The 16,395-nt window shown below is 45.3% G+C and overlaps 1 protein-coding gene across 2 annotated transcripts in view; it reads right to left on the reverse strand.

Annotated features, from left to right (window-relative positions):
• Spata16 (spermatogenesis associated 16) overlaps positions 1–16,395 on the reverse strand; it is a 286,709-nt gene that overhangs the window by 47,896 nt on the left and 222,418 nt on the right. The window lies entirely within an intron of this gene.

Below are 16,395 nucleotides of genomic sequence, written 5' to 3' on the forward strand. Positions count from 1 at the left end.
TACATGTACAAGAACAAAATTTGATTTATCATCTCTCATGCTACACAAAACACAGTTTAAAAATGCATCAAAAATGCCTTAATGTAAGGCTTGGAACTCTGAGACCGCAAGAAGAGAACAGGGAAAGCACATCGGATTAGGCACAGGCCAGGATTTCCTGCAGGGAACTCCACTAGCACAGGACATAACCTCCAAATCGACAAACGAGTCGGCACAAAATTAAAAGAGTTCTGTAAAGCAAGTAAAACAATGGCCGGAGCGAAGAGACAGCCCACAGGATGGGACAGCTCGTTGCTGAGTCCACATCAGACAGGGTTCATATGTAGGATGTGTGAGGAGCTGCCAAAATCAACCAACTCCAGTCCCCAGTGTTCCCTCACCAGACTGTTCTCAAAAATGAAGGAATACACAAGGCCAACAATACTTGGGGAAAATATGCAACATCCATAGCCAGTGGAGAAATTCAACTTAAGACTGTTATGAGTGCCTCCAGGCCAAGCCAATTTGAGTGGTCAGTACTGCCACCTGGGGCCATGGTATCATCCAGACCGGGGCTGGTCTGCCTTCGGCCATGTCTGGGTCTGTGGCCCCGCAGCAGCTGGGATCTGGGGTGGTGTCCATGGCTCCTGTTACTATGGAGGGCTCTGAAGATGCCCAGGGTCTGGACAGCCACCTGAGCCCATGTTTGTGCCCGAGGGCCATATTGCCACAGGTGCCATACTGATCTGGGTGGCCTGTGCTGCCATCGGGACCGTGATGATGTCCAGGTCCTGAGCTGCTATCGAGGGCCATGACTGGGTCCATGGTTCTGCTGCAGCTGGGGTCTGTGATGATGTTCATGGCCTGTGCTAGCACGGGGGCTCTTTGGGACCATGAGGCGTTGAGTCAGCCCCGCCTTTCACTAGCCTTGCCTTGTTCTCCTCCCCACGCCCCTGGATACTGCAGCAAGAGGGCTGGGCCCATCCCTCAGGGCTGTAGGGGAGTGCTGTCCACTTGATCGACACCCCCCCCCCCCCCCCGCACTCCTGAAACATGGCCCCACCCCTCACCACAGGCATGCACCCTGTCTGGGCAGCACACTAGAGCTGACCCTATTGTTGAGGATGCAGGTGAGGCAGCCCTTAAGGTGTGAGAGCAACAGAGCTGACCCCACTCCCCTTGTCTGCCCTGCGGTGGCGGGGGTGAGGGAAAGATGCCCACCCCCTCTGCCCCTTGTGGCAGATGAGAGAGCCGGCCCCAGGGTCACAAGAGGGGGAGACCTAGCTCTGCCCCTCACCAGCTGCAGCTCACTGGAGCACTGGCCCTGCACCCCGCCTGCCCGGGCAGCACATTTGAGCTGCTCCAGTTGGTAGTGGTGCAGGTGAGCCAGCGCCGAGGGCATGAAAACAGGAGAGCCGACACCCCTCACCCTCATATGCCCTCCTACAATCTGGAGAGAGGATCCTGCACCTCACCTGGGCAAAACCAAAGAGCTGGCCCTGGTGGTATGAGTGTGAGTGACCCGGGATCTGAGGGCCTGAGAGCAGGAGAGCTGGCCGGACACCATGCGGCACCCTGCATTGGTTGACCTAACTGAGGTGGTGCTGGAGAGCTTGCCTGGATAGTGAGGATGAGGGAGAGCTGGGGTGCTGACCAACCCAGCTATCACCCAGCCCCAGAACCAGGGCTGTGAGTTGTTCACCCCAACATCCACCACATCTATGAACTGTTGGAGTATGTGGAGGGGATGAACAGAAGGATCTCCATGACACAGGACAACAGCAGGCTATCCAAGAGGAGCCCCAGGGAGAGCGCATTATTGGTGGTGTAGCAGGGGCCAGAGGCCTTGAGGCAACAAACACTTGCAAGTGAAGATGAATGGAACAAACTGAACTGTGTGACCCAGGGGGCCATACTATAGCCTCCACAACAAGGGTCTTCTCCATCTTTTGCTTTTGTTTTCTTTCTTTGTCTTCTTTCTTTTTTTAAATTTGGGGGTGGGTTGCAAGGGTAAAGGCAGATGTGAGGGGATGGGGAGATGAGTGGGATTGGAATGCATGATGTGAAATCCACAAAGAATCAATAAAAGTAAAAAAACAAAAATAACTGTTCTGAGACTCTATCTTAACCCAGTCATAATGGCCACCACTAAGAAAACATCAGCGAGCCAGGCGGTGGTGGCGCAGGCCTTTAATCCCAGCACTCAGGAGGCAGAGGCAGGCGGATCTCTGCGAGTTCCAGGCCAGCCTGGTGTATAAATCGAATCCGACGACATTCAGGGCTACATAGAGAAACCCTGTCTCGAAAAACAAAAACACCCTCCCTCCCTGCCGCCAAAAAACAACCAAACAAAAATAAAGAAAAGAAAACAGCAGCAAGAAGTGCTGTCAAGGGTGCGGCCAGAAGAGGGTCCTTTTCCACTGCTGAGAAGATGTGGATTGGCCTGTCACTGTGGGCATGGCATGGGAATCTCTAAAAAGCTAAACAAAACAAAACAAACAGAAACAGGTCTACCATGTGACCTAGGGATATCATTCTTGGGTGTATACTCTAAAATCAACATACCACAAAGATAGTCATAAGTTCACGTTTACTGCTACATTATTTATGGTAGCTAAGAAATGGAACTAGGAAGTCCGTCAACAGATGAATTGATAAAGAAAATGTGGTTTGTATACACAATGAAATTTATTCATCCATAAGGAAAAATGAAATCATTATGGTAGGTAAAGTAAGCCAGACTAAGAAAGAGTAAAGCTTCATGTTTTCTCTAAGATGTAGAATCAAGATGTGTGTGTGTGTGTGTGTGTGTGTGTGTGTGTGTGTGTGTGTGTAGATCACAAGCCTAGAAAGAGGCCCATGGAAGGTAAAGAAGAGATCTTAAGTTGGGGTAAGACAGGATAATGGAGTACATCTGACATAAAATTAGAAGGTGGTCTGTTTGTGAGGAGGAAGGGGTCTAGCAAGCTGGGTACCCAGACAAGAGAGGGTAGAGTAAGAGAGGAAACAAATGAGAACAAGGTATAAACTTGGGGGAGGGAGCAGAGGGGAGGATGGGAGAGGATATATGCGGAGGGATAAATAAAATAAGCACCAGAAACAAAAAAGAAGGTATATATGAAAACACCATGATGAAACACATTACTTCATATTGGTGAAATTATTAAGGCCACTCCGTGTAGTTAAAAGGAAGATTTATTTAGTGGGTAACTTACAAATGAAGGGATAGGTAGGTCATGGGGTCTGGGGAAGTGTATTGCAGTCCAGTGGTGTTCTCTGGAGCTCTGCTCCGTCAACCTCCACTGTCTAGTGTCCAGGAACATAGTGTGTGCTCACCCATTCAGATCTTGGGTCTCTTGGTGCCTCCCTTGGCTCCGCCTTGTAGGCGTGACAGTCTCTGAAGCCTCAATGGGGGTTGAAACTTCCAGATCAAAGCTGGAATGGCTACCTACTACAACCTGCCCAATGAAAGCAGTCTGGAAGTAGCAGCAAGGACCGATGCCCACAGCCTGCCCGCCACAGAGGGTCTGCCCATCGCACTGTTTGGGATTGGGTGGTTCTGTGCTACTTTAGGGGAAGGAAGGTCCTCCTTGTGCCTTGAAGGCCAGATTTGCCCCACTCATCTTTACTTTGAGCAGCAAACCTTTGCTCTGCTGTAAAAAGAGTTCTCAGTTAGTGATGGGTGAACGCAAGGCTGCAGAAGCTCAGTGCTGAGTCCTGTCGGAAAGGGAAATGGCGCCAATTTCTAATATCTTGGAATTATAATTTTTTTTAAAGATCAGTTTTTAACATAGAATAAAATGGCCCATTTCTAGCCTTCACTCTTTATTGGTAACATTTCTTTAAAAAACAATAGGCATGGAACATCCTAGTTGGATTTGTATAACCACCCTGGCCCCTTTGCTCATGTTCAGCTAGACGGTGGCTCCTCCCACATGGTCCACACTGACTTGGAACTCATGATCCTCCTGCCTCAGCTCTTGTACTGCTGGGATTATGCATGCCCCATCATGCTGGGTTCTGATGCCCGAAGCTTTAGAAACTTGAACATGGATCATACTCTCTCACCCCTGGGGCCCCTTCTGTGTTTCACATGTGGCAGCTGCCCAGAGCCTCTCTGTGGAGTCCCCATTTTCCAGATTAGAGTGTGTGAAAACTGCAGGAAGTTATCGGCAATCTATTTAGCATATGTGTTAAATAGTTTAGTATACTCTGTTTCTTCCATGAACTAACTATCACAAAACTCAAACCCAGAACAAAGACATGCTGTATATGTTTTAGTCTTTCTTGGGTGGTTGGGAACTTCATGAGAACTGACATTTACCTGATATTTCTGAGTCGCACACTTTATTAAGATCCTCTTTTTGATCAACACACATGGCAGATAAGGTACGTCTTTTGGCTAACCTTACAGATTATGAAACTGGATCTTCACGAGTTTACAAAGGAGGGCTGGGGAGATGACTCAGTTTACCAGTAAGGTAAGGTGTTTGCCACATAAGCAGGAAGACCAGAGTTCAAGCCAAGTGCAGTAGCCTGTGCCTACGGCTCCTGTGCTGGGGCAGACACCGACATGCCCTTAGGCCTGCTGGCCAGCCCCCTAACTGAACAGGTTATCTGTGAGCTCAGTGAGAGACCAAGGTGCGGGGTTATTTAGGAAGACATTTGATGTCACTCTCTGGCCTCTACCCACAAGCGCATGTCTGCCATCCCCAAACAGGCACACATACAAATCAAAATCAGTCTTTGAAATGCTCATGGCAGAGAGTCACAGACAGATCTGGTGACAATGCTGGGAACTGGATTTGGTGCAGAGGAAGTGGAATTCTTTGACATTTGGTGTTTTGGTTGTGCCATTGATGAAACAGAGCAGACCCAGATAACAGGGAGTTGTGGAGGGGTTGGCTTGCCTGGAATATTAGTTGAATGAAGAGGAGACCAGTGTTACTATGGGAAGTGATTAAACAGACTAGAAAAATTAATCTTAGCCCCAGAGCCAACAAAATGTAAGTATATTTTGACTCCTCTTGGTCCTAGATACATCCCTTCCAATGTGAATTTGATTAATTGTTATCTTCTAAGTAAAGTTTGGAATGTGTTTAGACCTTTAGCACATGTTGTTAACTTTAGAAAGGAATGCAAATGATTGGTTTTAGTTTTGTTTTTTCTTCCATTTACATGCAGAGTAATTGCAGACTGTGAACATCTATTTTGGCAGGTAATCTATGACCCCACATAACAACATACTTCCCAAATGTGAAGCTCATGTAACTTCATTTGAGTGGAATTGTCCTCAACTTTGTGCTTAAACATATGTCTGAAATTCTTGTGTTTCTGGTGGGTAAGAAAGTTAACCAACCAGGTTATATTGTCCTCTGGTAGAACTGATTTTAAGAAATGCCCCTCTGGCTCCTGTTGTGTCAAGAAGACTGGGAGAAGATAGGTCCTTTTCGTCCATCCCTTTATAGTTTATCAGCATTGGAGAAGAAATTTAAAAGTCTATAATAGAATTTATTATTAAAATTCAGCTTGTGGCACAGCTGTAAGTTTTTACTATAGGAAAGTAGATTCCTACAAAACACTATCAAAGAGAGACCATGAAGATTACATTTCTTGAAAAATCATATTTTTCAATCCTTTTTTTTCCTACCAGATGAAAGATAGCTAAAGCTTAGCAAAGGAGGTTTAGATAGTTGTTTGTTAATCAGAAATATAGTGCATGGGGAAGACCAGCATTGTCCAATCAGCTGTTGGAGTTACTGAAGCTTTTGATCTCTCCATTTCTGCTGGTTCCTTTTTAAAATCACGTTTCTGGTGTTTTTTGTCTGTCTGTCTGTCTCTCTTGTTTTTATACACTGTGCTGGTTAGTCTAGAATCACCTGGGAGACAGGTGGGCCTCTGTGTATGCCTGTGGAGGATTCTCTTGTGTTATTTGAGGTGGGATGGCCTTCCTGCTGTGGGGGTCATCATTTCCTGACTGGGATCCTGGCCTGTGTAGGTGGGTAAAGGGAACTGAGCGGCAGCTAAATGCCTTCATCGTCCTCTGCTTCCTGATTGTGGATGCCATGTGAGCAGCTGCGTCAAGCCTCTGACACCCTGACTTCACGTTCTTGATGGACTGTATCCTTGAGCTGTGAGCTAGAATACATCCTTTCTCCTTCAGTTGCTTTCTCAGGGTATTTTACACAGTGACAGGAAAAGAAACCAAGTGTGTGGTTAGTTTTTTGTTCACTTGGCACAAGCTAGAGAGTCATCTGAGAAGAGGGAACCTCAACTCAGAAAACACCTCCATCAGATTGGCCTGTAAGCAATCTTCAGGTCATTTTCTTGACGGATTACTGATGTGGGAGGGCCTGGTGCACTGTGGGTGGCGCCACCCCTAGCCAGGTGGTCCTGAGCTGTAGAAGAAAGCAGACTGAATAGGTCATGGAGCTCAAGCTAGAAAGCAGTGTTCCTTTGTGGTCTCTGCTTCTTCCACTTCCTGCCCTGAGTTCCTGTCTCAGTTTCCCTTGATGGCGGATGGCCACGTCAGCCACATTAACCTCTTTCTGCCTTAGGCTGCTTTTGGTCCTGGTGCTCATCACAGAGTACAAACTGAATTGGGAGCCTAAGGCACAAAGTCTCTCCAGTGATCCCCACAGCTTCCTGTGTTTGGTTCAGTGACATGCTCGTCATATGTACACTCTTGGGGGAACTTCTCTAGTCTTGTGGACTTTTCTATCCACTCTAAAACACAGATGACAAATATTCCAGTCTCATCTTAAAAATTTCCCCAAATTTTAACACATATTTCCCAGTGCTTGCTTGGACATTGCTGTCTGCTCATCATTCCAAAATTTACCTCAAATGGAACAAATTCGTTTGTTGTGAAATATTAGGTGAAGATGTGTCACATTTGTTTATGCTGTGGAACATTTGTTTAATGATGCAAAGATGTGTTGCATTCTTTGATGTTGCATTTGTTTAATTCTGTGAAGCTGTGTTAGTTTGCCTGTCTAGAACACCTGATGGTCTAATAAAGAGCTGAACAGCCAATAGTGAGGCAGGAGAAAGGATAGGTGGGGCTGGCAGGCAGAGAGAGTAAACAGGAGGAGAAATCTAGGACAGTAAGAGCAAGACAAAGGAAAAAGAGAGGAGGACTCCAGGGCCAGCCACCCAGCTACACAGCCAGCCACAGAGTAAGAAACAAAGGAAGGTAGATAGGATAGAGAAACATGAAAGCCCAGAGGCAAAAGGTAGGCAGCATAATTTAAGAAAAGCTGGGTAGAGATAAGCTAAGTTAAGGCTGGGCATTCATAGGTAAGAATAAGCATCTGTGTGATTTATTTGGGAGCTGGGCGGCAGGCCCCCCAAAAGTAAAACGAGTAAAAGAGTCAACTACATTTGTTCCCAGAGCTGACTTCTTCCTCTCAGTTTCCCTTGCCCCTGATGCTTGCCAAAGTTATGAGGATAACTAGTGTGCAACCATTTGTTTTTCTCTGACTCAAAATTCAAGACCATTGTTGACTGGCATTTCCTTGTCTCCTTGAAACTTATGGCATCTCAATTTCTAATAGTGCTGGTTATATGCCACCTCAGCCTCCTTCCATGTCTTACGGTCACCCTCTTGCCCAGACTTCTCATCACACAGACTCTCCGTCACAGAGACGGTCTCCCAGAAAGCATCGTTACTAGCATTGCTGTTGGTTGCATGCTGATGCGGCTCTGCCCACCACCCCTGTCACTGTCCCATTTCCCCTCAGAGCCTCAGTGGTTCCTTCCCAGGTAATCAAGACTCCCAGGTAAGTACCACCATTGCCCTCTCACAAAGATGAAAAGGTTTCTACTCCAGAAGACACAGATAAGCTGGGTGTGGTGGTGCTTGCCTGGCGCCGCCCATCCTCTGGAGACAGGTGGAGGTGGAGTGCAAGTTTTCGGGCTGCATAGCAAGCCCAGTCTCCACCAACCTCAGGCAAGCACCACGCCAGCATGTAACACTCCATACTGTCTTTCTTGGTTTTACGTTTTTAATTTGGTATAACTCTGCCATCACTTCGGCAGATTTCTCTGCATTACACCAGCTTGTGTATCCTGCTTCTGAACTTCTGTTTGTGTCCCCAAGAGCACACAATCATTCTCTCCATTTTTCCATTTCCCAATTGGGTCTAACTCACCTCACTTGTCTGGAAGGCTTTCCTGACTCTGTCAGTTATCCCCTTCAAACTCAATTCCAGCGACTGCTACTTCACAAGGATACCTCTTAACTCACCAACAGATTTTCATGCCATTGAAGCTCACATTTTCAGGTCATATTCTTACCACAAGGGGACTGGCGGGTGCTCAATCAATTCTTCAACTGAATCTAGAAACACATTTCTTTTCAAGTTCCAAATTTTGAATGATGCAAATGAGAACAAATGTCTGCTGCTTCTGAGATATGGCTTATGTTCTGTCACTAACTGTAGGGAAGAGTCATACTGATTTGCATTTTAACTCAAGCTCAAATGGGTCATGGTTTATCTCACAAAGGGCTAATCAGCACTAAGATGCTGGGATGAGCATAGCACCTCTGACTGGGTTGCTAGTTTCCCAATTAGACTGTATTAATTACTTTTCTGTTGCTGTGACAGAATACCCTGACAAAAGGGTTTATTTCGGCTTACAGTTCTAGAAGGAGACAGTCCATCATGAAGGGAAATCCTGGCAGCAGATGTTTCTCTCCAGCCTGGCAGTCAGGAAGCCATGTGCTGGAAAAGGCTGGGGAGAACAAGGCTGTGGGATGGCAGAGCCTGCTCCAGTGATACACTTCCTCCTGCAACATTCCATCTCTTCAAGGTTTCCCAAGCTCCCCAAACAGCACCACCTCCTGGGGACCAAGTGCTCAAACCCGTGAGCATGTGGGGACACTGCTCATTCAAACCCCACTCAGGCTGGACAGGGGACACTGCCGGTCCTTCAGAGAATTTTCAAACATGGGTATCTGGTCACAGAAGACTGTGCTGCAAGAAGTCCCAGCAGCATAGAAAAGCATCAACAGAAACATGAAATATCGATTGTGGTTAACAGACTCATCTATATGTCAGGGAGAGCTGTATTTGTTATGAAGTTGAACATCTGTAAAATGAAATTTGAACTCTCTGGCAGTAAAGTATGAACTATAAGTACCATTATCATCAATTGGACACCTAATCATAACTATGGCTGACAGGCCATGAATGAACCTTTCAAGGAGTTTTTTCCTTTAAAAGATTACATTTATTTATTTATTTACATGCACACACACACACACACACACACACACACACACACACACACACACACACACACTGCAACTTGGAGGCATTAGTTTTCTTGGTGGCAAGTACCTTTACCTGCTGAGCCATCCCACTGTTCAAAAGCACTAATAATAGAAACAAAAATCAGAGGGATCTAAAGTCCCCTCGAGGGACATGCAGATCTACCTGCATCCTATCATCCCTTTTTCTAGTCCCACCTCCTACTTTCTGGAGTCTGTCATCTCCCTGCCCTTTGTCCGTAACAAAATGTTCTGACATTTTGAGTTAGAGCAAAATCTCATTTCTAAAGGTCCCAATTGTTCAGTGAGGGATGGGACTGTGTGAGTTTTATGTGACTTCTTTTTACTGATCAGTTTCAGAGTTTAGCTCCTGCTGTGCTTCTGAATGCCGACACTCCGTCATTACCTCTTTCTTAGTCATTTCTGAGTTTTATCTTGTACTCTTTTTAATGCCAATCCTTCTGTCTTGGAACTTTTCCACAAACTCACATCAGCAAGAAAGTAGCAAAAGGCAGCAACTTTTCAGCTAAGTTGTCCTCATTGCCTTCCCTCATAAATAATACAAAGTTTTCTACTTTTCAGGACACCGATGAGCTGGGCGTGCATGCCTGTAGCCCCTACACTCTGGAGGCTGGGCTGTGAGGCTGCAAATTTGAGGCAAGTGAGAACTGATCTCCCCAAACCCCAAACAGGCAAAGACCCACCACTTAAAACTTAGTGTGCTTTGAGTTTTGCATTTGATGTGTGAGCCAGCAATATGAATAATGGATTGTTGCATAATAAATTGTATTTTCCCCTGGGCCATTATAATTACAGAGTTACACATGCAAGCGGGAAAAACTGGCTTCCATTCCCAAGAATCCTCATTTTCACTTCAGGCTGTTGGTCTACTTCTCTGAGACCAATTTGGTGTATTTAAGTTTCCTTTCATAGCCTGTATAAAATTTAGAAAGATAAGTAACCCCACAGGAATTTTATATACATTTCATTTCTATTTTGCTTAGAATCCTTGTTGGTTGCAACATTTTCTTTAGTCAGCTCTATTGGGTCTTTGGGACTCATTACATTGAAGTTACTCAAATCCACTTGAAGTAGGTCTCAGGCAATGCGAGAGTTAAAGACACAGTTACTCCCTTCCTTGACTGTTCACTAGAACACTGTGGGTGCATCAGCACCATGCTGACTGCGCTGAGTAAGGGTTGGCATGGCCGGCCATTGCTTGAGTATCCCTCCCTCTCCCTCCCTCCCTTCCTCTTTCTCCTTCCCTTACTTTATTCCTCCTTCCCTCCCTCCCTCCCTTCCTTCCTTCCTACCCCCTCTTCTTCCTTTTTCTTTAAAAGACAAAAATGATGGCAACACAGTGAATGTTCGAGCTCTGTACGGCCTCCTGAAGCCATGCTGATGCCTGTGGGCTGTGCTCCTGCAGAAGGCCATGTCCATGTTACCACTGAAGGTCACGTGGATGTCCGTGGTCTGTGCTGCCATCTGAAACCATGTTGATGTCCGTGGGCAGGTTGACACTGGGACCATACTAGTGTTCACAGCCTGTGCTGCCGTTGAGGGTCATACTGGTATCTGAGGCCCATGCTGTGGCAGAGATCTGTACTGCCACCAGAGACCATGCTGAAGTCTGTGACATGTGCTAATGCCAGTGGCCATGTGGACTTCTGTGGTCCGTGCTCTTGCCAGCAACCATGTGGAAGCTTACTGACTGTAAAGGGCAAGGAAGCTTCTCCTACAGTGGTATTGATAACAGCAGACTCACAGTTGAGAGTGAGGGACGCAGAAGGCTTCTGTGACAACCTCTACCGACCACCCCATACTCCTCTTCCTCGACAAAACAGAAGAAACAGCCTCAACAGGAAGCCATTGAAGAGAACTCATAAAAAGTATGGTGAGGATGCTGGAGTGTAGCTCTCCACAACTGATGGCTTCTGGCATGGTGCAGGTGGGGAAGGACTCGGTTTTCTGTAAGGGGCTGGCCACTGGGAGTGTCACCATGCTCCAGTGAGTATAGGGCCAACACAAATTGGACTTTTCTGGGGGGTCACAAGGCTGAGGGGTGGACCTGGGGAGACTGAGGGGTGAGTATTATTGGGGTACATTATATAAAATTCTCGAATAATCAATAAAAATATTATGTTAGAAACAAAACAAAACATTTGAAAAACTTTCTCAGTCTCTCTCCTACTCTGAATGTGAGCCCTGGGCTGGAGTGGCAGAGCAGTTAGGAGCACTCGCTTCTCTTCCAGAGGACCAGAGCTTGGCTCCAGCACACACATCAGACAGCTCACAACTGCTTGTACCTGCAGTTTCAATGTATATGAATCCTCTTCTGGGTTCCTGGCACACACACACACACAAATAAACATATTAAAAACATTTTTTTTGAGGCAGGGTCTCATCAAGTAGCCTTGGCTAGGCTGAAACTCACTATGTGGACCGGACTGACCCCTACACCTTAGGATCCACCTGCTTCTGCCTCCACAGTGTTGGGATTAAAGGTGTTTTTTAAAAGTGTGACACGATGAACTTGTCAGTCAATCCATTATACTATCTTGACTCCAGTGATGTGCTTGTGGATGAGTGGGTGGGGCAATTTCACATCTCAAGACACAGTTGACCGTTTTGCTATTGCTCTCTAGGACCTAGCACTTGAGGAATACAAGGTACAACATCAGAATAAATTTGACCAAGGAAACAGAGCAGCAGAGATATGGAGCTGTTGGGTACAGCTGTGTTTGAAGGTGGTGCCACCTACAGACACTTCAGATGTAGGGATTTGCCTGTTCCACACCCCCGCTAGCCCTTTGGAAGCCTGTATGCTCATTGTTTGAGCTGGTTACTGGTACTTGACATGGAAGGTTCAATACATTTACAAATAATACAAATAATTTAAAAAATATTAAGTTCACATGTAAAACACATAAATACATCAAATTCAATGTCTGGGGAGAATATTTCCTTTATATACATTTTTCTTATAGGAGGACTGGGGAGTGTTAATTTTTATACCAAGCGCATACAATAAAATTGAGCATATCTTGATGATGCCCTTATGTATCACAGTAGTAATATAATACTAGGTGGCTATGATGAAAAGTGACATAGCTAGTCTATGGTGGTATTTTATTTGTACTGAAATGTGATTTTAATTGTATGTTAATAAATAAAGCTGCCCCGGGGGTCTGAGCTATTAGAGCCATAGCAAGAGCATGGCGGTGGTGGCGCATGCCTTTAATCCCAGCACTTGGTAGACAGAGCTAGGTAGATCTCTGTGTGTTCAAGGATACAGCCAGCATTGGAGACACACGCCTTTAATCTCAATACCATAGAAGACCTGGAAGTCTCTACAGATAGGCAGTGATGAGGCAGTCATGTGTTTGGGATTACAACCAATGAGAAGGCAGAACAGAAAGACTATATAAAGACAACCACACAGGAAGTAGCTCTCTTTCGGAGAGGTAGGACCACTGCAGGAGGAAGGGTAAGGTTTTAGCTCTGAGCTCTGACCTCTTGGCTTTCTTCTTTACATTGGTTCTGTGTTTCTTATTTAATAAGATGGTTGGTTACATCTACACTAGTCCTTTAAAATTAATCCTGGCACTTCACTGCTAAATATATACTCCAAATAATTGGTAGACGAGGCTAAAATAGGTAGTTATACACTCATGTTCATAACACTATACGTAATAACCAAGTAGTGGGAAGAACTCATGTTAAATTGGCAATGAAACTGTGATATATACACATATACACACACACATACATACACACACACATACATATATACACACATATATACATATTAATTATACTTAAGAGGAAAATGAAATCTGGTATGGACAACATGAATGAACCTTGAAGACATTATGTGATATGGAGTAAGCCAGATACAAATGGATAAAATATCCCTGACAATATCATCTTACATAAAGTTTTCTGCTTCTCACTCTCTCCCTTCCTCTCTCTTGCCATGAGGTGGTGCGCACCTCCTCTCTCCCTTTCTTCCTTTTTCTCTTTCTCTTCTTCTTCTTTCAGTCCCCACCCAGCTTTCTCTCTCTTCCCTTCTCCCTTTCCCTCCAATAAATCTTTCTACATGGGTGCTGTGTCTGCATGGTGTGAGTGACTTTCCTCCATGTCCCCTTGGCTGCCGCCTGCCATGTCTGCTTGGCATGCTTCCCTCACCCACTGTGGGGCACGTTGGCTCAAACCTGCCAAGGCCTCTCTCTGCTGGGGATGTCTTTCTGTATGCTGTAAATGTGTTGCTCTGATTGATTGATAAATAAAATGCTGATTGGCCAGTAACCAGGCAGGAAGTAGCAGTAAGTAAGACAAGAGAGAGGAGAATTCTGGGAAGAGGAAGGCTGATGGAAAAGTACTGGTAAGCCACAAGCCACAGGGCAACTTATAGATTAACAGAAATGGGCTAATTTAAGATATAAGAACTAGATAGCGAAAAGCCTGCCATGGCCATACAGTTTATAAATAATATAAGTCTCTGTGTGTTTACTTGGGTCTGAGTGGTTGTGGGCCCTGGCGGGACTGGAGAAAACTCCAGTTACAGAGAAGTCAAATTCATAGAGACAGAGAGTAGAAGGAGAATTCCGGGGCTGGCAGAAGGGGCGTGAGGAGTTGCTGCTTAATCCATATAGAGTTCAGCTGGGGAAGTTGAAAATTGCTGGAGATATCCAACAACAACAATAACAACAGCAACCACCACCACCACCACAACAACAACAACAGCAGCAGCAACAGCAACAACAGCAACCACCACCACCACCACCACCACCACCAACAACAACAACAACAGCAACCACCACCATCACCACCACAACAACAACAGCAGCAGCAACAGCAACAGCAACAACAGCAACCACCACCACCACCACCACAACAACAACAACAACAACAGCAACCACCACCATCACCACCACAACAACAACAACAACAGTAATAACAGTCACAACAACAATAACAACAACAACAGTAACAACAACAGCAGCAGCAACAACAACAGCAACAGCTACAGTAGCAACAGCATGTCTTACTGCATTTCTTCTCAGGCTTTTGAATGTTCCAAGCACAAAAATGTCAACAGTCATGGACGCACCCTCTGTCCTGCTCTGATTATTATACGCAGCATACACATGCTCCACTCTGTTTCATAACTGTACAATTACTATGTTAATGAAAATTAAAAATCAAAAGTTAAAAAAGCTGAGGTCTTTGGAAACAAAAAATTCGAAGGAAAATGAAGATGTCTGTGGTGGTAATCTAATTGTATTGAAATATTATTTTGATTTGTACTGAAATATTAATTTGATTGTATGTTAATAAATAAAGTTGTCTGGGGGTCAGAGCTATTAGAGCCATAGCAAGAGTGTGGCGGTGGTGGCACACGCCTTTAATCCCATAAGATCTCTGTGTGTTCAGGGATACAGCCAGCATTGGAGACATATGCCTTTAAGACCTAGGGGGCTGTACATTCAGACAGTGACGAGGCAGTCATGTGTTTGGGTTTACAACCAATGAGAAGGCAGAACAACATACTTTAAAAATACGAACCGAGAGGAAGTAGGTCTCTTTTTTCGCGAAGCTGGGACAGCAGGAGGAAGGGTGAGATTTTAGCTCTGAGCTCTGACCTCTTGGCTTTCTCTTTTACATTGTTTCTGTGTTTCTTATTTAATAAGACGGTTGGTTACATCTACATCTGGCGCCCAACGTGACAAGAATCCATTAAAAACTGCTTGGCTTGGCGGCAGGTCCGCTTTCCCGCAAGGGCGGCAGGCGGCCCGCGGCGGCGGCGGCGGCAGCGGCGGCACACGGCGGCTGGCGGCGATCGGCTTCTTAGTCCGAGCTGCTGGCGTCCAAGTCCGGGTAGCAACTTCTAGCCCAGGCCTAGGTCTGTGAGCAGCTTGCCTAAAGCCGGTGCTACAAACAACTCAGACCTGCCCTGCCGAACAGGGCCCTGCCTGTAAAGCCAACGCACGTGGTCGGAGCTTAAGGAAGCCAGACCCAAGCCTTGACTCGGCACAAGAGGGAACACGTGGCTGCATTTAAGCTTTAGCCGGCTACGCTTTCTTGTGCGTTCTCTCTTTCCTCTCTCTCTCTCTCTCTCTCTCTCTCTCTCTCTCTCTCTCTCTCTCTCTCTGGATTTACACCTGGGACACTAGGTGGCTGCTTTGAAAATCCCCTCGGATTTCTACTGTTCTACGCAGATTTGGTAAGTCATAATATATCAGATATTTTAAAGGAAACTATCTAAAAGAGAATTTTTTTCCACATTAAAAAACAAATGGGTTTTATGTGTACATTGGAAGAAAATTGGTTTTTGTTCGAAATTTTAGGCAGTCTGGCAATGGAACAACTATATAATATTAGTATTGGTGGAATTATGCACCTCATCACTATAATAATCCACATTTTAATATTTAAAAAGATAGTCAATTTAAGTGCCAGGATAACAGCGTTAGAAGAACTTGTTAAACCTGTAAAAATTCAGACAGAAGAAATTAACAGTGAAGTTGTTTCAAGTCGGGATCATAAGGTTGCAGAAAGAAAGCCTGTTTTCACACAGTCACCCTTAATTTATCCTGTAACAGTACAGCAGATGCCTGATCAAATGGCTACACAAAATACTTGGGCTCCAATTGAAATGTTGGATTTAAAAAGGTTTAAGGAGGCAATAGTATCTTATGGCATGCATTCCCCATATGTAAAGCAAATGTTAAACACTTGGTCAACATATAATAGGATAGTACCACAGGACTGGCGGGACCTCGCACAAGGTGTTCTGGAACCCAGCCAGAGACTTCAATTTCTGACTTGGTTTAAGGAGGAGGCTAAAAACATAGAAAAACAATGGAGGGATAAAGGAGTACAAGTTTGCCAGGATCAGCTTATGGGCGAAGGCCAATATGCTTCAGCACAAGCACAATGTTTATATGATGTCCAAACCCTAATTTTATGTCGAACGGCAGCCTTGAATGCATGGGACAAAGTTGAGGAACCAGGAAAAAAATCTGAGTCATTTACAAAGGTGAAGCAAGGCCCAAAAGAGTCTTTTACAGATTTTTTACAAAGACTGGCTTCAGCAGTAAAGAGAACGGTCTCGGATTCAGAAGCTGGTAAGGCAATAA

This window comes from Peromyscus maniculatus, chromosome 6, assembly GCF_049852395.1.
Source record: "Peromyscus maniculatus bairdii isolate BWxNUB_F1_BW_parent chromosome 6, HU_Pman_BW_mat_3.1, whole genome shotgun sequence".
Lineage (NCBI taxonomy): Eukaryota > Metazoa > Chordata > Mammalia > Rodentia > Cricetidae > Peromyscus > Peromyscus maniculatus.